Below are 27,865 nucleotides of genomic sequence, written 5' to 3'. Positions count from 1 at the left end.
GTTTGCCCCCCTTTTTAGCAAGTAATAGTGAAACACCTCTTTCTTCACTTTCTTCTTACCCATCAAACACACCATTGATGATCCCATGAAGGACCACAAACCAACAGCCCCTCTCTGCCCTTGCCAGGTCTCTTTTCCAGACTCCACTTCCAATGATTATTCTGTTTTGCCTCTCCCCTTAGAAAAGGGTGAGGTGCCCTGTGTCTTCACTCATCCTTGCTGCCCTTCTCTCAACCTTTATTAATTCAGCTTCATCCCTTCTAAAGGAGGGAGGAAAGACCAAAGCTCCTTGCAGAGTTTAAGAGGTGAGCAAATCTGGCACTTTCTAATGTGGGAAAATGGTATATCCAGACTATTAATAACCGCAGTTTGGTCAACTTTGCAGAGCCATGAAACAACATTTTCCCCATGGTACTTTCAGACTCCTGTTTCTCTCTCTTACAGTAATTCTTGATTGTAGTACCATCTTACACCATCCTCACTCCTTTCCTTCCTCCTCTTCATTCTTGCACTTCCCCAGCAGTCAGAGCAACACTGGCGCTTGTGGGGCTCTAGGGAAGCCAGGCAGTCTCAGCAGGAGCTTCCAGCACACCAGGAAGCTCTGGCTTGAAGGCAAAGGCTGTGGCTTCTTGGCAGCCTCAGTCATTGTGTCTTCTGCTGTCCTGTCCCACCACTCTGCCCCTCTCTTGCAGCACCTTGGGGTACCTTGAGTGTCCTGCCACACTTCAGAGCCTTCCTTATCTCCACAAACAAAAGGTCACAGGTAGCTTTCTCCCACGTTAACACCTTAAAATGGCTCCACAAAGGAGCAGAGAACATCCAGGCCAGTGCGGGGGATGGAGGGAATAGAGTGGGGCTGAAGGAGAGGGGCAGATGATGGCACTGCACTGGAGAGGTAGCTGTTCCATCAGCTGAGGCTGCTGTGGGACTGCAGCTGTGCTCACACTTCTCAGAGAGGAGCCCCTGGAAGATCAGAGCCTGAGGAAGGAAGCTGCTAATGAGAATCTTTCCTTCTTCCCTTTCTCACATGCCAAAGTACAATTCTTTTAATGGCAAAAGATAATAACTCTAAGATGTTATGATTACACCACACATTATTTTCTCCCAGCAAATCTTTGCTGGCTTTACATAAAGTCTGTCCTCACAAGGCTGTGTGATCTATCTGACATTGAAAGCAAAGGCTGTCTTACAGAGAAATAAGGTGAAGTTCAGGGATGTAAAACTGTGATTGAGTTCATGCAGTCCATAAGGAGCAGTCAAGAAAAAGGACCCAAAGGCCTGTCTCAGACTTCATTAATGTCTTTAACCACTAGAAAAGTTCTTGTACAGAAGGAAGCATTTCTTCATGGAATACTGCTGGGGAAGAGGTTGAGGAAATGCCTGATGCATGTCTGAAGGAGACACCTAATTTCTTTTCATGCTTTTCAAGTATCTTATCAATAGCCTTATCTTTTAATATCCAGAGCCTTACTTTAACTTTCTCACCCCTAAGTAAGATGACTCAAGTTAGATGCCCTCACACAGACTGGAAAAACAAATTTCTGTCTGGGTCAGACTATTCCTCTTTTACATATCCTATTTTACATCCCTTTTGCATATCTTCTGAAATCCTTCCAGACTTCTCTTCAGAAATCTGAAAAAGATAAGCCCTGCTCTTCTAATACATAGTGATAGGACACTATGATTTGAGGGAACCAAGCCAAGGTTCTCTGCTCCCAGCTATGGCCACTGCTAGCAATCTTTGTGGGCTTGAGCGAGGAAAGCCTTTCAAAATTGTAATACATCTATCCCTGTTCAGGATGGCACTGGAGTCAGGAACATTTGAACTCACTTGCAAACCCCCTGTACTGTCAGTGAACTGTTGTAGAAAATGAGTGTCATACCCACAAGGGCAACAAAGCAGAGGAAGAGTAACATAACTGGTGGGACTTTCATGTTTGTCTAAGGTTTTAAGTAGTCTATATTTTTATATCATATGACTCCAAAAATTATATTTTTTCATGTAATTAGAGACTGTACTGTCCCAAAGCAGCCAAATTGAGACTCTGTGTGCAACATGAATGTTGTTGTTTCCTGGTATCTCCTTACAGTATATTCCTAATTCATTCTTTTATAGGTTCATTTTCCCCATCTTATTCAATATTTCAACATATTTTAAAAGGTAAAATAAAAAGAAAGATGAAGAGAGAAAAAGATAAAGCTAAATTTCTAATAACTATGGTGATGACAATCCTACATATCTCTAAGGAGAAGGTTTTTCTACGTACTCTGAGAGTTGCAATTACAACAAGACAACATCAGCATCTTTCTAGCTTTGCAGAACCTGATCACAATCTGAACTGCCATGCCATCAGAAACTTAGACTGTCCCACCAAAACACTTCCTACCAGTCAATCTCCAAGTGAATTAAGGACGGCAATTATCACTCAACCATTTCACAGTTACACAAAGATACTGGTTCCCATTAAATTGAAAGGAGATACCTCGAGCAGAGAGGTCAGGAGCAGTAAAGCCATGGAACAGCACAAGGCTCACTTAGACCCTAAATGATGGTGATGGCCCCCATTACTCCTCTAAACAAGCAGACAGTAACAAATCATATTTCAGTTTCTTTTTGATTTCACGCTGTCCTCCATGTGACTGCATATTGCACCTACTTAAGAAAAAGGAAGAGCTTCCCTCTGGCTGTCCCAGGAAGGCCTTGTCCGGAAGCTGTTGCAGGGAAGACAGCTGTAGAAATTGTTTTTCTATGACAAGAACATGATGTGCAGAGCAGCACGTTTGGCTCCAGAACCCAGTGAAAATGCAGGATGCGGGAATTGCCTCCCACTCTGGCCATGAACCCAGAACCACATCCTCTCTCTGAGGAATGACCCACTGTTTTTTCCTCTGTTGCCTACTACAGACCATGAGGATGGTTGACATCCCACTGGAGCCTGAAGGGGGTTGTTTACCCTGTCATGAATACCATGCCCTGGAAAAATGGGACTTTATAGCAGCCCACAAGTAGTCAAATCCCAGCCTCTGCAGCCTGAGTGCAGAGATGCATTCCTGCCCTTCCCATCCTGCTGCAGTGTTCTGATTCTGGTAGCTCAACCATGTGCTCTCCAAAGTAAAGAAATACTACTGCAACCACTTCCCTGACACTCTTATTTTTAACAATGGTCTTTTCATATCTCCCATATTAAATCTGATGAGATGGCTTTGCTTAAACCTGTACACTCATATACATAGTTTCATGCTGAGACAATGTTTAATAAGCTCAGTCCTGCCTGAGCTGAACAATTTCTATCCAGCAGGCATTGCTCAGGTAGGTTCACAAACCTTGAAAGGAGTTACCTGAATACCTTTCATTATTATGGCAGCATCCCTAGTAAATAGGGAATCACAGTTGGAGTTCTAACAGTGCTATGATCATCCCCATCTTCCCATATCAGCAATCCCACTAAAGCCCAGGGTAAATCTGCCCTGAGGTGAGGACCTGGTGAGTGTTCAACACCACCAGCATTCAGTGAGCAGCAAGCTTGGGGGGGGGCTCAATTTCTACAGGGAGAACTGTTCCCCCTAAAACAGGACAAGTCTCCACGAAGAACAAGCCTTTTTACAGCTGTGATGGAGTTGTGCTCTCAGCTATTCTAGCAAAAGGATGAAGCCCAGAACAGTCATAGTTGACAGTATAAATTAATCCCTCTTAATATTTGCCTTGCAGTTTAATCTGAAATGCCACTAACCTACATATGTTCGAAAACAATCAACTGGTGTCTATTTCAATAGTGATTGTGTAAGATTTAGAATCAATTTTCCCTATTTGTACCTCTTCCATGCCTTTGTGAGTTTAATCACCTTATTAAAAATGTGAAAGAAGTATAAATAATAGAAAAAGCAAACATTTCAGCCATGAGGCTGAGTGGAGACATGTATATCAGTGAACACATTTCCTGAGTAATAGCACACTACACAGTTTGTAAAATGCAATTATGCTGTAGCAACTCTTATCAGGAAACATATTTACACTGATTTCTTGTGGCAATAGATCAAAGAACTTATTTTACTGACCTATATCTGTATTTAGTTGTACAGCAGTTTCTTACATAAATAAGCAAATTGTCTTCCTTTTTTCTGAATAATTTCCTACTAATGGACAGCAGTTTTCCTGACATAGATGCTTTGCAAAGATTAATTTTTGAAGGCTAAAACTGGTGTTTGAATTTAAAATAACTCATGGTTGGAAAATTGCAGATGTGTGGAACACTGGCTGTCTGTAGAGGAAAAGAGAAGCAGTACACACAATGAGGCCACCACCCTGAGAAGACATGAGCAGGTGGCCTTGTCACAGAAACAGGTTTTGTTTTTTTCTCCTGTCTATTTTCTCCTTTGTCTCTACCCACCCACAAAACTGCCTAGAAAAGTGTAACTAATATTCATCCAGAAGAGGAGGACCAAGGAGCATGTAAGGCTGACAAATCCTGGCTCCTATTCCCTTAGTAACCAGGGGTGTGCAGAATTTACTTCCCACCCATCCAACCAGACTTCCATTGAGACAGGGCCTCCAGTACAGCTGAGCAGCTGATGGTGACTCTTTTTTGGGGAATTTTAAATATTTTGTTTCCATTCTGCTTTTAGAAACCATTACTAGCTGTGTAAGGGCTCCACACATGGGACAGGGCACCTCTGGGCTGCTGGCCTCTGTGCAGCCCTGCTCATTTAGGGGCCCTGACTTGTTTGGCTGCTTCAGCACAGACAGGGATACCTGCAAGGGCATTTGCAGCCCTTAGCAGCATGTTCCAGACAGCATCAGCTGTGATGTTCTGTGATTAGTTGTACCAAGACCAGCTGGGATGAGAAGGGGAGTCAAAGGATTGAAGTTTTTTTGGGGGCTGAATGAGAAGGTCCACAGAGCAGCTCAAGGAACCAGTCCTCTCACCTCCTGTTCTCTAGAGCTGCTGTGGAAATTTCTATAAAATACCTTTTTTTTTTTTTTTTTACAAAATGTGGACTTGCTAAAAAATAGAGAATCCTATGGAAATATAGATGTTAAAACAAAACTTTTGGTATAAAAACCAGCTCGTGTCACTCTAGGAGACAATATGTGTCAAGGCTTCTGGAGCTGATGTAAGAATTTCAATTTCAGGATTAGGTGTTCTCCTCACCAGCGTCATTTGATAGAAAGGAAAAGGCATTTTCTCCAAGCCCACCCACTGGAGAAATTTCCACTTTTTATAAATAAAAAATACCTCGCTCAGGAGCAAGCATCTGAGTGTCCCTCATCCTAGAGCAGTGCTCAAGCCCACACAGACAGCATCTCTTGGAGAAGCACAAGCAACTTATATGGCCAGACCCATTTAAGGAGAGCCATCACAGAGCAGCTGATGGAGTGGTGTCAGGGGAATCCCTCCTGGCGTGAGAAACCCAGATCAAGCCAAGGAAGGGTTGAAATCTGTTTTTCCAATAACCCCAATGTGAAAAACAAGCACCAGGCTACCACCTAGTCCAGAACAAACTTGCTCTTTTCCCTATTTGGAGAATATTTTTAGAGTTCTGTTTCATGCCAGAGAAGTATGGAAACACTACCCAGCCAACTCTGGTGACTAAATTTGTTCTTGAAAATGGCAACTAGTTACAATTAGATTTCCTTAGACAAGTTTGAAACCAGGTTGGCAAAATGATAAATCTTGCATTAATTTGCAATAATTACGGCTAATTCATTAAAGCTAACCCCAAAATGCAGGTCATTTATTTGTGAAAACTCCTCTTTTGGGCAAGGAGTTTTCTATGTTTGGCACAGATTTCATTTAGGTGGAAAAATAAGTTCTTTAACTTGTTTAAATTAACAACATGGAGAAAGAGAGTAATCAGTGCAAGTCCACATTGGGAAGGAACCTTGTGGAACTGAGAGTGTCTTATATGCCAGCAAAACCAAAAGATCACCTGCAAGTTTCACAAACCCCTAAACTCAACTAGTCTGTGGTTATCATGGGGAAAGACACGATACTTTTATTATTGAATTGCTTGTGGAGGCTGATCTGTTTCAGCAGACACTGCCATGTGGCTGGTTGCCCTCTCATTTCCTACAGAGATGCTCACAAGTCTCTGAATGACACTGAGGGAATTGTTCAGGAGAGCACCACACGTGTCCCATTAATTCCAAGAGGAGACGTGTCATTGCACTGCACTTTTTTAGACATTTTCCATCATTACTTACGTTGTTTAAGTAGTTTGCATTTTCAATGAGTGATGAGCACAGAGGTAGAATAAAAACTGATTATGGTTAATATCTGAGACTGCAGAATATTTTAAGAAGTCAGTTTTACTTGAAAGAAGGAAAGAAGTTGCCAAAGGCAACCATGGTTTGGATGAAGAGTAGATTATATCTGTACCCACCTATATCAAGCAAAATTCCCTTATAGCATTGCTCTGGGAGGAAGGTTGGTTTAAGAGGTTTGCTTATTGACTGATTGTTTCCTGTAGCCCAGGATATTTCAATATTTGCATGATGGACCCAGAAACCTATAGCCTGGAGGGACAGGAGTAATTTCCTAGTTCAGGGATTCTGCAGCCACAGGGAAGCACTGAAGAACAATTCAAATCATTGGACTCAATTTCTCTGAGAATAAGGAAAGGCAAATATGCTGGAAAATAGGGGCCAGTGGATTTTAGTAAGTGGAAAACAATGAAAATACTTTAGACTTGGTTAAAAAACACCTGTCAAGTTGTTTTGGTTTAAAAACAGAAAGCAGCCACTTTAGCTCATTATCATGTCTGGTCGTGACACCTCACACTAGTTTTTACTATTGCTATTATTAACTTGACTAAAGATATTTTTTGGGAAAAAAATTCCCAACTACCAGAACATTAAAAAAATTTTTCGTTAGTGCTTTTGATAAAAAAAGTGATGTTTAAAGGATCTGTTAATCCATATATGCTTTGAAATGTGTTAATGTGAGTTAAACAATGTGTTTTAAAAGTACCACCATTTATTTTCTTGGTCCACCTAAGTCCTGTGGGAATTAATGAAAAAGAAAGGTAGAATCCCAAGATACTGAAATATAAACCAATGAATGTTGATGGATCTAGTGGTTCCCTAAGAGGCTTCTGTTGACCACAATGGTTGTGGTCCTTTTACATGGAGATTATGGTGAAAAACAGGGTCTTTGATGTGCTGAACTAAACAATGTCAAGGGAACTGCAGCCTTTTTTGGAGACTAGCACCCAGCATTTGTAGCAACCAGGTTGTTCATTTAACATGTACTGGCTTACTAAGTAAAGTAAATTAAAGGCTGAGGTGGCAACAACGATAAGCACCAAATTTGTTTGTTCAGTAGGGAGCTGAAACGTGTCGGCTCATGCTTTGATCAAGTTAAATTGAGAGGTTTCAAAGTACACACAGGAAATGCTCCAACAGATTAACTTTGTCCCTGGAGGTTCGTCGCAGTCACTTTTCAGCCTTCTGCACTCTGTTATCTGTTTCAGCAATTCTGTAACTTTAACCTCAGAGAATCCACAGAGAAAAGTGACAGTGTTAAAGGTCAAGGGTTGACTTCTAGGGTGATGGGCATAATGTCTTGGTCTTAAGAGACAGGCTATTGGGTAGTTTTTGGTTCTTAACAAAAAGGAAGGGAGGAAAAAAAGGAGAGGAAATGGAAAATTAAGTGGTTTTTAAAAATAATTTGCTTTAAATGCAGTTAAGGTGGTAAATCATTACTGCAAATCAGTATCCCCACATGCTGTGGAGATCAGTCCACTGAAGCCTGGCTGCTGGAAGACCAGAGCCTCAAACTAAATTGACTGTAGCTCAAGGAAGGAAACAGCTTTCCCTGAAATGCTCTCCATGGACAGGTATCTATAAATAAACACTTTTCCTAAAAGTGGGCTTTCCTCTGTCTGAAAGGGTGCCTGTTCACACTGCAGCCAACCTCTCTGTGAGCAGGTTCTTTTCACAAAGCTTGTAGGAACTTTTCTTTGAGAGATCAATGGGTTGAAATTTGTCAATAGGTTCAAAAGATTTCGGGGGTGTGGAAGTGACGAAGATACAAGCGCACGCAGCAGGATTGCATAAGCGTCATTTCTGCAGGAATCAGGAAAAAAAAGTTGCAGCAATATTAAAAAAAATAACTGAGCAGGCATAATTCCCAAAAAAATGCCAGTAGCTAGCCAAGACTTCATTTTTGCTGAGGGCAAAAGGAAAGGGGAGAGCTGTCATTTTCCTCAGTTTTTAAGTATTTTAACTTGTGACATCTGTTTTTGAGAAGTGAGGACATTTCACAGATAAAAACCACTTCTATCTGAAATAAGCAATGTGGAATCTTCTTATCCTGGAACAATAAAATCTTCTGAAACTGGTAGATGAGATAGTGTTTTTTCTGATGCTAACAATGCTGTTCAGCAACAGATCTGTTCATGGAACTCAGTGCTACTCATGCTGTCTCTCATCCATTGTACGCAGTGTTTAAAGCTGGCAAGTTATTTCACTGTTAGGGGTAACAATGCAAACACAACTATACAGACCAGAAAGGTACCTACATCTGCATGATGAAACAGTCTCCATGGCCATAACACTTCTGTGTCCAAGCCTGACCCTAAAGGGATCTAACTGGCAAAATCCCACTCTAGATACTAAATCTGAATTAACTACCAGCACCATTAGTACACAGCATCTCAAGCGGAATTCAGAAGATAATGTCAATAAAATCGCTTGCAAAAAAAAACTGGCTAAGAGGAGTTTCTAATATATTTGAAAAAATTTTAGTATATTTGAAAAATAACATAGTACTCTATGAATATTAAAGGCAGAAATTTTGCAGTATTTGAAGAACATAAGAATTTCTTATTTTATTGATGACCTATGGCACCACAGAATCCGAGAGTTATTTTCTCATCAATACAGAACCAGCTAGAAAATCCTGCTGCTTGGCAGAGCACAACCCTTAACCCAGGGAAGTGACCTATTGACTGAAAAACAACGGCAAATCTAAGTGGTCTGCTAACCCCGTTAATTTGCTCTATTTCCCTGTTGTTGGAGTTAAATGTTAGAAACTTCAAGCATAATCTCAAAATCCCAAAAATACTTGCTTCTCTCCATTTTCAGTTCAGCTTTGTGTTTAAACAGAATTGTCTTCCTATGTATCTTCTAGACTTTAAATCCTGTCACTTGTAAGGTGTTTCCATTTAGAGAAGAACATGTGAACAAACAAGACATTTCCCTTCTCTGTGACAATTTGGGACACTGACCATGGGTGCTGTTGATTGCTGTGCCCAGGGTGATGTGCTGTGGCATGAAGAGCTTGGTCAAAATTCAAAAGACTTGCTGCACATTTCCCCTCCTCTTTAATATCTTTATTTGTACTCCTCTCTGCACAGCCTTCTGGACAATCCCTTTGTGCTTACGATTTTCCTGACCCTTTCATTATCCTACATTAACTTCTTGTTAAAGACTTTCCTGCTGGGAAACCTAGAAACTTTCTTCCTTCCCCCAGTGAGATCTTAACTTAGAAAGAACAGTTATAGCAATAATCCAATTTAGGGAAGAAAAAAAATAAGACAGCTGCTCAGCCATGCTATTCAGCACTGAAATTTTTTTCTTTTCAACCTTCTTAAGTTTTTCACTTTTTTTAGGAATGGAAGCTGTGTGGAGCAGAAATTTTGTTCTCATTTTTGTTGAAAATACATAATACTAGTTATTCATGCAAAAGCAGTTCTAAATTTAAGCAAAAATAAACCATAACCTGAAATCCTTTTTTTTTCTTTTAGAGCTAGCAATCACACCAGACAATTCAGCACAATTTTGACTGAAGTGCACGAGCTTAGCTTTTTACTTGAGATGGATCAAAAATACTCCCCAAATAAACTTTCCTAAAGTATTTCCAGCACAGCCTTCAAAAGAGCCAGAGACAAAAAAGAATCTTCGAAGTCTGCTGCACCGAGGCAGGAGGTCAAAGTGCTCACAGAAATTGGTAAAGAAGTCATGTTTTATCAGTGACACTGCAATTACAGATGTTTGATTTCTGTTTGTAGGACAAGGTCCTCTCATTGATGGAGAACCCACCGGGCATGGAAAGAAAGGGATCTTTGTGTGAGGAGCAGCAGCACATGACAGGCATCCTTGTGACCGGCTGGCTGACACAGCCCAGGCTGCCCAGGCTCAGGCTCTCCCTGCTCTCGCTCGTTCCACCCCCATGACTGGAGTCTGCTCAACTCTCCACAAAAAAAAAAAAAAAAAGCCAAAAAAAACCCCAAAAAACCCCAAAAAACCCCAAAACCGAAACCCACGGCAACAGCCTTTGAAAGTGGTGGCTGCGCTCATGGTTAAAATAAATAGATTAGGAAAGAACAAACTGCAGCCCCCTGGGCAGTGCTTGGCCTGGCTGTTCCCTGAACAAGCTTGTTTCTAGATTGCAGCAGGTATCTTTCCCAGAGCTGAAGGGTTCTCCAAGGGAGTGATTTCCCTTTTTTTTTTTTTTTTTCCCTCAGGCACTTCAATGGGAAAGTTAAAAATAAATGAAACGAATCAATGCCTTTTGGCTGCTGCTGTTTCAGCTGATGCCTCCTCTAGCAAAACACAAGCTTGATATGGTGCCTGAGAGCTCTTCACAAGAGAAAATGGGCTTCTCCACACAAGATTTTACAACTGCAGTCTTCCATCCTTATGACTTTGAGTAATGTTTTGTTTCAGAATGTTTATGCTTTCCAGCTATGAGTGAATATATGAAATAGCTCTTCTGTGCAGTGGGAAGCAATCTAACAAGCCTGAGCTACACTGAGGGCACTGGAGGAGTTTACAAATGTGTGGAGATCATGTGCTGAGCAACCCAGGGGATACGACTCAAGGGAGTCCTCTGACAGAGCTGGGGACAGCACTGTGCCTGCAGCGGAGCAGAAGATCAACCTAAGCAAAACAAGGGGCATCTTAATCTCCAATGAATGTAGGTACCCAAATCTCTGGTCTAGATTGTGGTCTTGCTAGGTCTGAGGGAAAATCTATAGGCAAAAGAAGGCAAGCCGGGCTGATCTGGATTTTACAGGGCCAGTGTCTTACCTTAATTAGGCAGCAGAGGAAGTGGAAGAGTGGAGGAATTAATAACATGTTCAACCAATACAGAGCTGGGGAAGAAAAAGTCTCCCTAGAGTTAAAATTTTATGAAATTCTTCCTTTTATTTGCTGAGAGCTACTTATTGGTAGGGGACAAAACAACATTGGTAGAGACTGAAGGGGCTGATGATGAGTTTTTGGGAGCAGAGCTCAACCCCAGCAGTCTCTCCAAACAAATTCCATTCAGCTCTTCCAGGGAGTAAAAGTTTAGTTCTACCTCCAAGGCAGAAGCTAAAAGATGAGCTGGAAAGGTGAATTTCTCCATTAGGTACAGAGACTGAAGGAAAAGCTACAGTTCATGTACAGCCACTAGGGAATGTCAGGGTGAATGTCACATTTAACAGTGATCCTGAAAAAAGCAAATAATTATCTGAAGAAAGCAAATGGCAGCACTATGTTTGAAAGTCCTGTCATACTAAATATTTTCCTGTGGTTTTGCAAGAGTGGAGTGGCACAAGCACCTTTAAGAAAAAGCCGCCTACCATCAGAGATCACATAAAGATGAATTCAATACTGCCCTTAGGCACTTCACAGGAAGCCAGAACACGTTCTGGATGGTAAAATGGGATAAGAGGACTTACATACTGGACATTTTAGTAAAAAGAGACTCAGAAGAAGAGTACAGCCAGAGTCTGCTGCTCCACTGATCAAGGTAAGGGTACAAAGTTCAGCATTCCACAAAATCGATCTCACTGGCCAAAATCTAGTCTGAGAGCACTCAAGAGCAGTCTGTGAGTGGACTGTGCAGGGACAGCACTCCACAAAGGATGCAGCCCTCAACAGCCTCCCTGCCAAACAGAAGCAGATGATGAGAGCAGGGCAGGGAACACAGCTCAGCACACAAGAGATCGAGCACGTGGCAGCGCAGTACAGGGACTGGATAGGTGACACCTCTGCCCTGTGGCCTCCCAGCCTAGTGCACCAGTGACACAGTAACACAGTGCCAGCACAGCACGCCTACACAAGGACACCACAGCAGTGCAGCCTTCTCAACATGAGGGGATCACAGAATAGGTTCCAGAAGAGGGGCCATTTGGCTACTGCTCTGTCCAGGAAGACCAGGGCCAGTGAGGTCCACTGGAGGAGGCGCTTGAGGCTGATGAGGGGAGGCACAAGGACTAACACCAAAGGGGCTGTAGTCGCCACAAACACCCTCCAGACAGGATGTCCCTCAAAGGGTTTTAACTTCCATTTGAGTTCATGCCTGTTGGCCACAGAGGAAAGGGAGTTGTGCCCAGTGGTACTCTGGCCACGCTGGTCAGACATGGATGCTGGGACACTCTGCTTGACCATCCTCAAGTGGCCACTGTCTCCTTCTGCTTCAGCACTGCCTACCCAGCTTTCCAATCCTGGGGCTTGGCCAGGCAGTGCCCAGGGCATGGGGCCAGCCTGTCTTTTTTGATCAATACCCAGCTGTGGGGTGTTCCTCCATGTCCCTCCAAAACCCCACAGTGGTCTAGCAGGCAGGGAGATCAGCATGTGGCTGGCTAGCCCCAGGCTCCCTGGCCCTTCAAGAGGAAGGCAGCAGGCTCTCTTACACCATCCTTCAATAATTTACTAGACAGGCACTAACAGCTTCCCCCTCTGTTGCAACAAGCAAGTCAAAAACAGTAGAGCAGAAGCATCCATCTCTGACATTCCTGCAGGTTTTCTGTAATGGATCACTTTTGATTAATTAGTGAAACAAGTTTGAAACAGCCTGCAGGATACTTGGTGTGTGCTTGTGTCTCAAACTGGAACAGGAAACCAAATCTCTCCCTATAAAACATGAACATAAAAACTCTGCCCTTATTGTTTCCACTTTCACAGGGGTCTTCCTTTCTTTGCTATCCATGTAGAAAAGAAAACAATATCTAAAGCATCTTTGCTATGGTACTAGAACTAAAAACAAAAAAAAGATTTGTTTTGCTCACCTTTCCCTCTCTCACCTGTGAGCACACAGCCATTTCTTGACAAAATGTAGCACAAACACACAGCATGGCATTTCTCCTGTAGGTTTGCTGTCTAGTTTCCTCACTTAAGTCTGGGACTGGCTTCCTACAGCTGGTTACCAGTTCAATACCTGAAGCACAGCTCATCTTTGACAAAGTCCCAAGACACTGAATGTGGTACCAATCTCAGCCTGCATGGGCAACACCACCTCTGGAGTCTCTTGGACAGCAGCACACACTGTGAAGAATATGTCTCAAGATGCTCACTCAGAGAATTTTTGTTAATTTTATTATATGTTGCCCAAACTACCATTAAAAAAATAAAAATGTTTAAGGACAGCAACTTTCTCCTTTTTTTTTTTTTTCCTGAGGAATTAGTCTGAGGCCTTGCACGCTTTCCCACGCTCGCAGATTGCGGGTTATAAATGCGTGGGAGTAATGCAGTTTCGATCAGTCAGGTAGGCTGGGTTTCTGTTAGCTGCCTGCATACCTTTGAGCCCTATCAGCACACAGTGATCAGTGGAATTCCTGGCATTTTTGTCATAGCATCAGAGGCAGTACTTTACAGAGTAAATACCAATGACCTGCTGTTCTGTCAGGGCTCTGTACTTACCTTTTATTTTCAAGTCAAAGGTTAGGCCTATTTATGTAAATCCTCAGCCATGGGCCAAGTAATCTGACCTCCTGGTTTTCATTCTCCTAATTGTTTCAGGTATTTTTCTTGAAAAGTTTGGTCAGTTAAAGCTAGGGATCTTTTTTTAAGGCGCCTTTGAAGGGCTCTAGGGGCTTTCATAGCCCACCCAGTTTGCAAAGTGGAAACATCAGTGACCTGATGCCCTGGGCACTTATTTAAAATTCATTACCAGGAAATAAGGTTTTGATATATAGCCTCTCTATGGTGAAGAATATCTTAGGGAACATATGCATGCCATTTTTTACTTTGGATTATGTGATCTCTGAAGCCACATAGAGAGGCAATAATAAATTATATTCCTGTTTGCCCTTCATTTCTAATAAGAACGTTTTCAGCTGTAGATAGTTTTGACTTCCCACATGCTGGCCACTGCTTACAATTCCTTTGTTACTTCACGCTTGGCCGTGCCATTTTATTCATAAAAGGGTGTCCAAAGCAGTATAACAAGAAAAAGAAATTTACTGGGTTTTTTAAATCCTTTTTCTCTGAGATTCAGCCATGCTTATATTCTAAGATTAAAAAGCAAGATGAATATCCTCTGAATAAGAGAGAAATACAGACAGTTTACTCATACATAGAGGAGTACAGCTACTCTAGATTTTGTCCCATCACCCCTGGGCATAGAAGCTACATATTTCCACATGAACAAAACCAGCCATAGATAGCTCCACAGTGGGAGTATTTCCCTCCTCTCTTCAGGTATATTAAAACTAGAAACACTTATCAAGTCACTGTTTTCACTCTGACCATGGGTAAATCATATAAAATGTATGCTATCACATTTCAGTGTTTATTTCTTCCCTAGTCTTCCTCCTGTTAAGTGTCACTTTGAGGTATGCACTGGAAAAAATAATTAATATAGTGCTGATACCAGAGCTCATGCTACCATCTGAAAGCAGCAGCTCTAAACTGGAATTTGGTTTCTGCATTTTAGATCTGTGGAGACCAAAAGCACAATCAGAGAGCTGAAGTTTTAACATCTGGGGCACTCATTATGCAGCTTATTCTCCAGCTGTATTCCTTTTAATTATTAGAATAGTCAGTTGTCTGCTCTTGGTGAAAAAAAAACAAAAAACAGGCTAAGTGAAAAGCACCACTTACTTTCTCCACTGCTATGTGCTACTGCCTTGAAATACAATGTTCATTTTTCAACCTTCAGGTAACTACAGCTTCATTTTGAGGGGAAAAATTCCTGCATTCCATACCCAGGAACAGAGGAACACTGAGGAAACATTAAGGAAGCCATTAGTAACTAAAACATATAAGCTGGGATAGAGTTTGCAGAAATTGCTATGGCAAACAGATGAGCAATGGAGGCACAAAATAATGACAACAGCTGGCAAATGGAAATAGAAGTCAAATTGTCAGAAAAGGTGAAATTACAGTCAGGGTCTCAGGCCTTCACAAAATGTGGAACCCACACTCAAGAGAGAAATTGTACATTGGGACTTTTCCCCACCTCTCCTGATTTCACAGGCCACTTCCCACACTGAGACACAATTGCTCAATATCTCTGCAGCAACTGCAACTATTACTTACATATCAAATTTTGAAAATACTTTGACTTCCTTTGTACTGAAGGAGATGTTGTTGTTTGGTAGGGCAAGTTCCTACGGGACATCATTTGATCCATCCTCTGAAGCCCTGTCTTCTACCAGTTCTACCAAAGTGTGCATTTCTGTTCATACTTGTGGCCCTGTAAAGAAGATGGGAGCAAATAATTACCATCCTGAGCTCTACTTCTTTTCATACATAGATACCTTCTAACATTAAATGGATGTGACTGCATAGCCTGCCTATGCCCAGAGGATGAGTGATTAACTTAAGGTTCTCCAGCAATGGATGAGGCCAAGACCCAAAAAAATCAGCATTAACTCAGTTACATGTCAGGGAGTCTTTGCACCTCTCCATCTGCCATGGTTGTCTTGACCTGGAAAGGACACATCAGGGTGGTGAGATTTAATCTTTCCAAGCTGGGAACCCATAGCATTTCACAGACCAAAATGGACACATGCTAATGAGTGCAGGAGTCCAGTTACAGAGTCTACAGTGAATATAAAATATCCAAGGGGACTGAAGGTATATGAGTGGATGCAGTGGAGCAGGAGGACGGATGAATTGCTGTAAGTTGAGGTTCCCCAAGAACTCAACCAATCCAAGTCTTGCAATTTCCATTTCACCCCAGCCATAAATTCCAGCAAGATGTTGTGTGCCAGTACCAGGCCTTGCTATGTTCCTACTATGAGCTGGTTCAGGGAGTCAAATCAGGTAAAAAGTAACTCTGCAGAAAAAGCTGAAGCCTTTAAGAAGTTTAGTTCCCTGAACTGGCTCATGACATGACCATGCAAATATCAGTGCTGGCAAGAAGAGAGGGAGCAAGGTGCAAGACCAAAGCTCTGACTTGGACCTGAATCAATTTGGACATGAGCCCTTAAACAAAGAGCTAAACTAGTCTGTATAACGTCACAAGCATGAAATAATCCCCCAAACTGCTGCTCACATTCCTATTTACACAGCAATCCCCTACTTCAGAAGAGTGCATGAGGACATATCTTTCTGAGGCAACAAACATTTTTCTTCCATGCAGAATAAACCCATTCCACACACTGTTCAAACACAACCTGCCTGACCCTTAATTTTTCTACTGGGCCCCTAACCAGATATAAAAATTGAACTCTGAGGGTTCTTCTGTATGGCTTGAACAGCTGACCAGATCTCTGCCAGCCTTTACAGGCTTGTTGAAAGACAAAAAGAGCATTCCAGTTCAACTCAGTTGCGCTTGCTAAACCACAGCATTCCCAACCAAATCCAGCAGGTTTTGACTCAGCACTATTGTTCTTAGGCACATGGTAGACACAACTTACTTGCTTCCCATTTTGTTGTTTTGTTTTGCTCTAAAGAATTGCCTCACATTCCTCTCTAATTCCTGGTGGTGTTTCATGGGATTTTGTGCTTTAAACACACAGCTGTCAGAACCAACAATTCTTCTACAGACATTTCCCCTCTGTAGTTGTCCCTTTTCTCTTTAGAGACAGAATGGTCCTATATCGCTTTTGACTAAAAGATATGTGATTCTTGACAGTATCTTGACCTTACTCCATAAAAGCACACTGTTTTATTTACTGTCCATGTAAGCCTGCCTGGGAGTTTCAGATAGAGATATAAGGCATTTTCTATTGATATTTAATTTAGCATTAAACAATTTTAATGTACTTCCATCAAATGTCCACCTTCACTCTACAAGTCAACTGATGCTTTCCTACTTACTCTTTCCAAAGGCTTCTGATTTTGTGGTTTGCAAAGCCAGCTGTGCATGCCTCCCCACTGACTGGGTGATCCTATTTAAAACACCACCATGACCCTTGGTGTTTCACATGGTCTTGTGACAGCAGCAGTTTGGTCTTCTTAGCCAAAGGCACAGAAAGACGTACCCCACATCCTGCTGCGGCCATTTTGCGTGTTTCCCAAGCAACATTTTCCCAATCAACATTTTGTACGCTTCCTAAACATGGACCAGATCCCGCAGTTACAGAATATAGCCTTGGGATCCTCAGTGCTGCAACCCAAAGAGCGCTGCTCAGAACCCAGCAGGGCACAGACGAGACGGAGGCCTGGTCCCCAGCATGGCCCCCAGCTGGGCCTTGCACAGCTTGATCCCACAGCTCCCACAGCCATCCCAACTGGTGTTTGCTGCTCCACAGATCCTCCCCTGTCCGTTCCCTTCTCTAGGGTACACCTGGCACAGTGCAAACTGGCGTGTCCACACAAGCAGATGTGTCCAGGGGCTGTGTGTGTGTGTGGTGCCATGTCCTGCTGCAGCCATTTTGCATGCTTCCCAAGCAACATTTTGTACGCTTCCCAAACACGGACCAGATCCCACAGTTACAGGATACAGCCTTGGGATCCTCAGTGCTGCAACCCAAGGAGCGCTGCTCAGAGCCCAGCAGGGCACAGACCAGATGCAGGCCTGGTTTCCAGCATGGCCTCCAGCTGGGCTCTGCAGGGCCTGCTCCCACAGCCATTCCAACCAGTGTTTGCTACTCCACAGCTCCTTCCCTGTCCATTCCCTTCTCCAGGGTACACCTGGCATGGTGCAAACTGGCATGTCCACACAAGCAGACGTTGCCAAGGGCTGTGTGTGTGGTGCATGGCCATGTACAAACAGCCCTTGTGTCCAGGACCAAAACCTCCCCTCAGAGAAGGTGTGAGGACAGCGCGAGTGGAAATACCTGTGCAAGCTTGCATAGCTGCCTTAATCCTGTGACACAGCCTCTCTCAGTTCTTGGTCTGAACACCTTCCCTACATCCACATGCCTTTCCTCTCTTTCACTCTTTGCCAGTGGCCTCAACAACCAGTCTGGGCTCCAACCAGAAGTTCGCACACAGGAGAACTGGAATGGTTTCCAGCCCTGTCTTCACACCGCTTGGCTGGGGTGTGAAATGAGGCTTCATTCTCAGGGGAGATATGTGGGTCACAGTCAGGGATGGAGTGACCTACTTCTGTATCCTTGGGAATTACTTTTACTCTCCATTTCTGACTCAAGAGCCATGCCCAGACAGATGTATTACCACAATATTGCAACTGTCCTAGTGAAACCTGCCAGCCCTGACTGATCTTGGCATCCCTCCTAATACCCCTGGAACCGTTCACCCCTCCTGGCTGGTCTGCTGGCATGGGAATAGACAGAGCATCTCGGCAAACCTCACCAGGCCATCCTTGCCCTTTGGATTAGCCCATTACAGAGGGATGTTTCAGCATATGCAATGCAATTACGTCAATATCAAGACACAGTGGATTTCTCTCCAACACAATTTCATCAAATCAAGAAAAATGTCCTAATTCCTACAGCCGTAAGTTCTCTCCCTTCCCCCTCAGATACAGCATTAACCTTCTCTACTCAGCAACCCACTCACAGGACTGCTGATAGCTACTAATTAAAAAGGTTTTTAAAGGTTTTTAACTGACTGCAAAACTGGACTGAGTGAAATGATGAATATCGCTGTTGTAGATATGAATTTTAATTTGGATTTCTGAAATAGGCAATTACAGTTTATATATATATATATGTATACATACATACATATATACACAGACATTCTTACTTATATATTATTGGATATTACACAGAGCATGACCCTCCCACAGATGGGTATGAAAAAAATACAAAGCTTGTGAATTCAAATTTCATATGCCAAGTGGAAAATTAAGACTATTTAATCCCTTAAAAATGCTCTTTCCACAAAGTAAGAAGAAGTCCATTTTCCAGGATTTGCCCAACTCTGCCAAAGGGTGATTTCTTCCATCCTGTCCTCTATTGACAAGATCACAGCTCTGGACCCTCTCAGCTGAGACATCATAGTTGAAAGTGGCTGTAGTTTTGAAGCTCAGAGCCAGAGGTAATAAGTCTCTGCAAAGAGGAGCTAGTGTTAACTCTCACTGGATGACTCAGGACATTTCAGCTTTCTCCTGAAGAGCTTTGGATTTAATCTGTTCATGTTTTCACACCCAGAAATGAAGCAGATTCAGCAGCTGAAGTCTGGTCTGGATGGCTGCAAAGAATGATTGAAATGCAACTTGAGTGAACCCTAGAGGCTCATTATACAGAAGATACCCTCCTCAGTAGCAACTGGAAATATCATGATTCTGTTACAAAAAATACACAGTCCTTCTTCCTTGAAGCCAATTTCCAAGACAATTTTTCAAATAAGAAAAGAGAAATTTTGTGAAAAGAAAAGAAAGTGCAGTTCACTGGGACCTGGCAGAACTGATTGCAGCATTGCACAGACATAATCCATCCTGTTTATAAAGAGACAAAATGTCTCTTCAAAAAAATTTCCTCCATTCATTTGTACATGAGCATGGTTTACACCCCCACTCTAAGGACTGAGCTTCATTTTCATAAGATGTTTTCTGCCTCCTCACAATGGAAGTCCTTCCATTTATTGCCCCCCTAAACAAACAAATATATCAAAGAGGACTTTATTTTTTTACATTTGTTTTCTATCTGGCTATGAATCAATTTGTTTAAACTGGTAGGCTAGATGCAGATTTTTGGTTTTCTAAAATCCTATCACTCAAATCTTGGTCAATGCAAAATGAGCAAGAGAAGTCAACAGTGCCTCATCATCAAGGTTTTCAGGGAAGAGAGAGAAATGGAGATTACTTTCTAAAATCTGGTTTTGATTTGTCCCAGAGGCAAATTAGCTTTCTTTCCTTCCAGCAAAGCAAGGTGTAGAACCATTCCATCACTGGTCTCTTTTTAAAAGGATTTCAACAAGAGATATGAACTGCTCCTTCATTTTCAATCTATAGAAGAGTTGCAGAAGTGTTTCTTTAAAGGAAAGAGGCGTTAAGAAATGTTATTGAAATGTGGGAAAATAAATAACTTTTATCCCTCATGATCAATATCAGCAAAGGTGAGGAGACTGTCAGAGGCCTAAATCTGAGGCAGAGCTGAAACTCCCCCTGTTGGCATCTGGTGGGCCATGCCTCAAAACCATCTTTCCTCTGTCTCGACTAACCTTTGGGGGTTCATTTCCAATGAACAGGTACAAATCCTCAGTTATTTGCTCCTTAATGCCAACCAGGAGAGAAATTAGCCAGATCCTCTGGAATCTGTGCCACTGCTCCTCCCTGTGCCTTGCGCTTGGCGAGCTGTGAGATCTGAAAGTGGAATAAACCTACGTAACAGAGCAGGCTGGTGATAAGCTGCAAAGTAGGAAGGGAAATTAACCACAGGGTGCAGCTCAGTGAAAAATAAAACATTAAAGGAAAAGGTGCCTCCAGCCATCCTGAAATTTGGGGAGAAAAGAGCAGTGCCTGCTCAGTGGAGATGACAAGTATCAGGCAGTGCTTTTGCTAACAGCCCATGAATTTATCCTTGGGTTCACAAGGCAGTGATGGCACTATCAGTTGGTTCATCCATCATCAGAAAAAAACATCCCACCACAAATAAACAAATTGATCTATGGAGCTGGCCCCTATCCAATGGCAGAAAAAAATTAGAAAGAGGAAGAATTACACATGTTAGTCTGGCTATGGGTAGCAAATGAATCTATCATCAAATCCAGCTAATAAGCCCACTCACTTTGTGTCAGGGAAGCTACATATCCTGGAGGGATTCTTCAGGGACTGAGTTTCAGTCATCCTGCCAACTGCATTTGCTGTCATTTGGAGCAAATTCCTACAGCCCTTTCTCCTTTTTTTTTTTTTTTTGCCTGTCATAATTAACTTCCCAGACCATCTTTATGCACATGGATCGGGGTTAGCACAGGCAGTGCTGTTTGCCTGCAGACTGAACATATGCTGTGGGTCTTCTTGTTCCCTCCTTTGTACCTAATGGTTCTTCTAAATCTCAAAATTCAAAGTAATGCATCTGACGATGCCAAGGACAAGAACTAACAAGACTTTTAGCACTGCAGAGCCAATACAACTGTGAGGAAACAAATCAGCACCTATTCTTCTCTGTGAACCACAACCACCTATATCTGCTAACCTGCTGAGAGTAGAAATATTACTTTTGACATTGATGCCAAAACCATAGAGCTACTGTTTGATGATTGAGTGTTTCTAGCATCATTTGCCATACAGAAGTGTTTGCTCTTCCAAATATGTTGTAGAAATTGCTGTATTAAAGTCCACTTTACATAAAATAATACCACCATGACATGGCTGAGTGAAAAGGCTATGTGACTGTGGAAAAGGCTGGACAGCACAGACTTAAAACAGGCAAGATCTGTGAGGAGACATCTCACCCCTTTCACAAAAGGCAACAGACACCAATGATTGCCTTAAGCCATGCCCAGATTATTCTTTGCAAGGGAAGGAGTATTTTGCAGTCAGGGTCAAACTCTGTTCCTCGATAAACACTGAGTGTATCCTTTCCTTCACACAGTCCTACTGACCTAAGTGCAGCTCTCAAGGAGTGGAGTGCTACCCAATGACTACAGATGGCAGGATCTCATTCTGCTGTATTGACCCTGCAATTCTGCAGTTCCTGCTGTATCTGTGCTACACTAGCAGGAGGTCTGCTCTGATCTTTCTCTTCTTGTGAAATCATTACCCCGAGAAAAGCTAGATAGTTATTAAATATTAATTGAAATTAAACTCATACATGCAGTTGTTCTGACAACTCATTTTAGTGACAGCAGAATTTTGTTCTGTTTTTCACATGAAAATGTGAAAAGACTACAAGAGTGTTTCAGCACTGCACAGAAAAGCAAATATCATTTCTGTCTGTTCACCCATGACAGGAAGAGTTAACCACAGGCACGCTGCTCCACAATGTACCACATCACGAGCAGGAAGCCAGGTTCAAGCATGCTTTACACCATCACTGAATTCAGCAGCGCAGTTTCTCACCTCTGTGCAATGGCCCTGTGGCCTCCCCTCTTCTCAAGTCATGTTTGTGACTCAAGTGGAGCACACACATGCTACAGGCACCTGGCAGAGCCCTAAGGAGCTCACTCATCACTCCCCTCCTACAGCATTTCTGAGCTGCACAAATCCCCATATGGACCTTGTCCATAATGGAAATCATATTTAAAATAGTCTTTTAATGTTAAATCATCTGTGGGGATGCTTGAAATTCTTCTTAAGCCCTCAGCAAGCACAGGGGTGACAAAAGCACAGGGAAAGAGCAGTGGATGTCAGCAGGGGGTCAGTGTTACGAGTGGGATCACCAGTGGCTGCCTGGGACAGGAGGTCCCTGCAGAACAGCCCTTGGCAGCTGGCAGTCCTGAGTTTCCTACTGGAGGCCACCTTACAGAGACGCACTGTTCAACACCTGTAGAAACATCTGTTAAGTGATCCAGTTTCAGCTCAGAGGCATCAGCAGTGGTTGTCCCGAGATGCTGATGTGCCAGGAGGACACCATCCACAGCCCTGTACATCCCCAGTGTCACAAAGAAAAAGACACAGAGAGTCCACCATGGAGAGCAAGGCAGTGGACAGCACTTACAGCAGGCCCTGAGGAGGCTGCTGGTCAGGAATTTCCTTCCTGGGCATCAGCTCAGCACATTGACCCAAAACTCACTCAGGTGTGAGGTGCTCCAGCAGCCCCGTGCTGCTTCCCCAAGAGCAGAAGCTCCAGCAGTTTGGTGTGCTGTGATGGTGAAGCTCTTCTCTGAGCACAAGAACTTCATGCCAGGAGGGGAGCAGCCCTTGATGGTTTGAACTACACACCTATCATGAGCTACACACAGTGACAAATTTCCTTTGAGCATCCCTTGCATTCCTACCAGGCTACCACTGGTCTGCCTTTAAGACCAACTGAGCATCCACTCTCTTTTCTCAAATGCATTTTCATCAAAATACCGACTTTTGCTTTAGGATTGCTTTGAATGCTAAGGCATTCATCTTTTTTTCTTCAGAACAAACTGTTCGTAATTTCACAGGTTTTGTTCTTTTCTGAACGTGCTATCTGCAAATGGATTAGCTTTACTTTCAGCCTCAAGTGCTTCTGTGCAGACATTTCAAAGTGAAAGAACTTTGGAAAAACAATTTTCTGGAGTGCTTCAAGAAAACAAAAAAATCACATGAAGTGACTTTGAATTATTGCTTTATATTAAATGACTTAAATTCTTTAAGCTGGAATTTTTAAAGGTTCTTCTAACTGTGCAGAGAAAGAAGTATATAAAATAATACTTCTTAATACTTTCACTTGTTTTTTATTCTCAAATCAAGTTCTCTAAATGCTCACAATGGTATGAAAGGTGGAATTCATTCATTCTGCATAAATCCTTACTCATCAATCAGGGCAACAAGTAGGAAAGGGAGGGAAGATAAACTGCACTGTTCAAAATAAGCAGACTAAAAGTGTGATTCAGAGCATTTAAAACTAGGCTCCTGTTCTGAATCATCCTCTAGAGAAGTCTCTCCTTCTCCAATAAATAGAGGGGAGTTCAGGAGGCAAGTCTCCTTTGGCTGAAATAAACTACTGTGAATTAACCCTTTCACTCAGACCATCATTTTCTTCAGAAATCCATAATGTTCAGCTTCTGGATCCTCTCTCTTTTCATAGCTTCACTGTGGGGTTAAGTCATCCCCCTTTAGGGGGACTTCTCATTTTCCTGAATATTGCAGTCATCCTTGAAAGACGTAAAACACAATCAGCAAGGGGAAAAGAATGAAAACAAAGGAAAAAGTGAGAAGAGCTGAATGAACAATAAAAATATCAGTGCCAAAGGACATTAGTCTTTGTTGTCTGGGGCAGCACAACACAGGAGGTCTTTCCCTTGTTCCTATTGCAATAAGAAATTAAGAAAACTTGCCTGCAAACATTTATTTCTATTTAAAATATGTTAGTTTGGCCATATTTGCAGTCAGTATGTATCCACTTTACTTGATCGTTCCAGCACCCACATTCCACCAAGCTGTATATTTAACAGTAAAAATCACAATTTGCACTGCTTGATGTGCTACAGAAGCCATTCAATCAGAGAACAGAAATGATTTGACCGCAAATTTGCAACTGTAAATATTTATATCTAAGCGTTTGTAAATGATGTGCAGTACAAGAATAATTGCCAAATCAATTCAAAAGGCAAAACTGAATAAATTAATGCATCTATGAATTATTCATGAATTTTACCTTCTCATATAGCAAGTTCATTATTTCTCTATGTAACAGTAAGCAGCTAATATGTCTGAGTGCATTTAAAATATCGATTAGTCTTCTGGATACCCTATTCAGAGCTTTTAATCAACAGAAGATTTCAATAAATATTAAACTTTCATTTAGGGAAAATATGAGAAATTTTGGTTCTAGGGATAATGCGTGCTTATTCCAAAGTATAAGGAAAAATCATTTACTATTTATCCAAAATATCAAGAGAATTTTCCATAGCTATTTTAGCTCAGATGAGCGTAATAATAAAGTGTTCAAGAATTAATTGGCCAGGAATCTTTCCAATTTGATTAATCTCGAGAAGATCAATCCAAAAGACAGATCTTGACTGTTCCAAACAGCTACACACTGTGGAGAGAAGCCATAATTTTCTCTAAAGAAAATCCCACACTTCTCTTGCAAGGAAGAAAAGCCCAAGCTACATCTCTTATACCTTGGCAAATCTGGGAAATCCTGTGAATGGCTTGGAGACAGGAAATGAGAGCAGCTCCCGGAGGGTTTGCTGTTCCATTGTGAGATGGAGCTCAAGGACAGAAAAGAGATGTTGGCCTCACCTCAGCTCCTTGCCTTAGAACTGGGCATGGGTTTCACCCCACAGCCCCCCATGGCACAGCCTTGGTGACAGCACAACCTCTGTGCCCGTGGACCCAACGCTTCTCAAGAGCTGCCACTGCTGCCTCTGACCTTCCTTGGGCACTGTGCATTACATTCTGTTTCTGACTTCTGGCAGGAGCTTGGAACAGCAGTGCTCTAGGTCTGTGTAACTTGGGCACTACTGGTAAGAAAACCAAGAGCAAGAGTCTCTCTGGTAGGCATCTTCCTGGTTACTCAGGTACAAACACCAGGAACAATGTTTAGAGTGATGGGGGTTTGTCAGCCAAATCAGTCAGAAATGCTTTTAAACCCTTGCAGAGGCTGAGGCTGTTGATACAGATTTTATATTAGATTGGTTTATCCTAATTATTTCCACTTCTTTTCTTGTGTTTTGTTTAGCTGTGTCTGTGTTTGCATGGGTGACAGAGAAGGGGGAAAAAAAAGAAAAACATTGCCAGGCACATTTGTCTACCACTGCAGAGAAGGTCCAGTCTGTGATCTTATCTTCAGAGGGAGATGGCACTCTAGAGTTAACCCATGCAGAAACTTCAAAAAGCAGACTGTTGATGACAGAGTCTGGTTTATGAGACCAGATAGTCCAACCTCACAAGTTACTCTACAGTATGAGGAGGTGTGTGCATCTGCTCTGCTTAGAAGTTTCAAGTACAGAGATATTTCCAGATAAGACCAACTTATCTCTGCAAACTAAGCAGTGAGCAGAGGCTGCAGCACAGAGGGGATCTGCAGACAGACAAGATGTAGTATCTTCTAGATTTTGAGAGCCCCATTCAGCTATCCTACTTCTCCTTGCTTTGCTCCATTTTGGTGGTGCCCTCAGGGAGGCAAAAGAAACGTTTTTCAGTGTGCACTTACCTACAAGCAGTTTGAAGTCATACAGCATTATGTAAGATATGAAGAAGTCATAGAAATTAAAGGCCACTTCAAGGCTGTCATCTAGCCCAGCCCTTCTTTCATGAGTCAGGAATAAATATTAATAGGGTATATGTAAAAAAAGTTTGTGAAACTCCTAAAGGAAGAAGGTAGCATTGAGAGGGACCCCAGACTGCTCAGTTAAAACTCACTCCACTCTTCCATCATACAGTCTGTTCTGCCTCCACTGAAAACCACCTGAAATTTCCTTTTGCTGTAAAGCTTTAAACCAAGCTCTGAGCAGCTAAGATGGATAGCTAAACTAGTGTCAAATTTGTGCAATACATGATACACAGGTAAGAAGATCTTCCTGTTTAAGTGTGTATTGGGTAAATGGTTATGTAGAGATAAGGAAAGCACAGGGAAACTAAGGAAGATATCTGCATTTCTGTATTTCGGTATTGCCTGTGCTTTAAGAAAAGAGAAAATCAGTCTGTGTGCAAGATCATTTTTAGCTTGGTCCCCACTGCTTTTAATAAAATGCAGAATTCAGATTAATTCAATATAGGAATCATGTGCTCATCATCAATCCATGTCAACCACGACATATGAATGGATAAAGCCACAAAATGTTACCTTAGTCTGCATGGATTTCCTTAGATTCCTCCAAACAATGGGAGTCCCAGGAAAGCTCCCTGGGATGTCCTCTGCAGAACCTTGTCTCTCTCCACAGAAAAATTCACTCTCACAAAGCAAGTCCAAGGAAAGGAGGCACCCCATGCTGCACGTGGGCTTTAAGAGCTTTTACACTGGGCCTGTATCAATTAATTCAAAACAAAATTGGAGATGTCTTTAGGCTGACTGCCATAAGCCAACCTTCCCAGTTGAATGCTTCATTATACTAAGAGCTAACCGTAATGAATGAGTTGGCTTTGCAAAAATAAATGGAGCATCTACACAGAGGATAAATGGCCATCAGACCTAAATGAGGCATTTATCACAGAAGTACTGGTAAAGAACTTTTAAGACTACCAAACTATTTAAAACTCAGCTTCAGCCTAGGGTGAAGTTCTCATTTTTTCCAATACCATGCTGCTGACTAAAAGAGTGTTGCTCCACTCTCATCTCTAAACCTTCTTCTCCCATACTGCTGCTTAGCAGACAGTACCCACCAGGCATTTGTACTCTCCTTCCTAAATACCACAGTGAACATCCTTTTGCTTATTCACCTATTCATCTCTTTGACAAGTTCTCTATTCATCTGTCTGTCTGACCAAGTTCATTTTGAACTCTGATCGTGTCCTTCAGTACATCTTGCAACTTCACCAATTGAAGTGTCAAATTTTAAAAGCATCTCTTCCATCAGTCAAATTGTTTGTAAAAAAGATAGGTATTTTTGCATCTTATTGTACGTCAGAAGTAGCACAAGATATATTAGAAATGTTCCATCTTGATAGCACTGGCTTTGTGGATAATTTCTAGTCATTTGTGAAACTGGCTGACAATGATTACCATTTGACATCCCCCTGAGCAAAATTTAAAAAACATGGTCATATGGAGTGCAGACCAGTTGTATTTTTCATTGAGTCTGGAGACCATTCAGGGCAGGAATGTGAGGAATCCCCTGACTGAACTTGATTTGTGAATGTGTTTGAGTTTGCAAATCCCCATGTAAAAAATGGACCGCGTTCTGTCATCACTGGCTCAGGGAGGAGCTCTCTCATGGCAAGTGTGAGGAATGGCCAGAGCCAAATGTTTTGCACATTCACTTGAGGGGGAAACAGAAAAAAACCTTCATCTGTTTATTTGAAACTATAAAAGCCCTGCAAAGTCACAGAAATAAGATTTAAGGTTACTTTTCAATCACTGATAATGTATGTTAATGACAAACCACATATGTAGCATCACTGCAAACCCTTCATTGGATTTTTCTAGCCAAGAATATTTTATCCAGGTGACCTTGTCAGGGGGATTAATCACAGTGCAGGCTTCTCCCCCTCATCTTCAGTGTATAAAGCCAAGTGGGAGGCCAGAACCCCAGAGAAGTATTTGAGAAGTGTGA

General features: G+C 42.2%; 1 long non-coding RNA gene across 6 annotated transcripts in view; it reads right to left on the bottom strand.

Moving 5' to 3' along the window:
- Nucleotides 1-27,865, bottom strand: part of LOC135293142 (uncharacterized) — a 91,222-nt gene that overhangs the window by 52,526 nt on the left and 10,831 nt on the right. The window contains exons 1-3 of one of the 6 annotated variants that reach the window (XR_010355278.1): nt 17,941-18,180; nt 15,251-15,407; nt 14,813-14,933 (exon numbers count right to left, since the gene is read on the bottom strand). This is a non-coding gene — a long non-coding RNA (uncharacterized LOC135293142). The other 5 variants (XR_010355277.1, XR_010355275.1, XR_010355282.1 and 2 more) reach the window with 5 other exon arrangements.

The sequence above is a fragment of the Passer domesticus genome, chromosome 2 (genome assembly GCF_036417665.1).
Source record: "Passer domesticus isolate bPasDom1 chromosome 2, bPasDom1.hap1, whole genome shotgun sequence".
NCBI classification, from domain to species: Eukaryota; Metazoa; Chordata; class Aves; order Passeriformes; family Passeridae; genus Passer; species Passer domesticus.
This window is presented reverse-complemented; position numbering and strand designations above follow the sequence as displayed.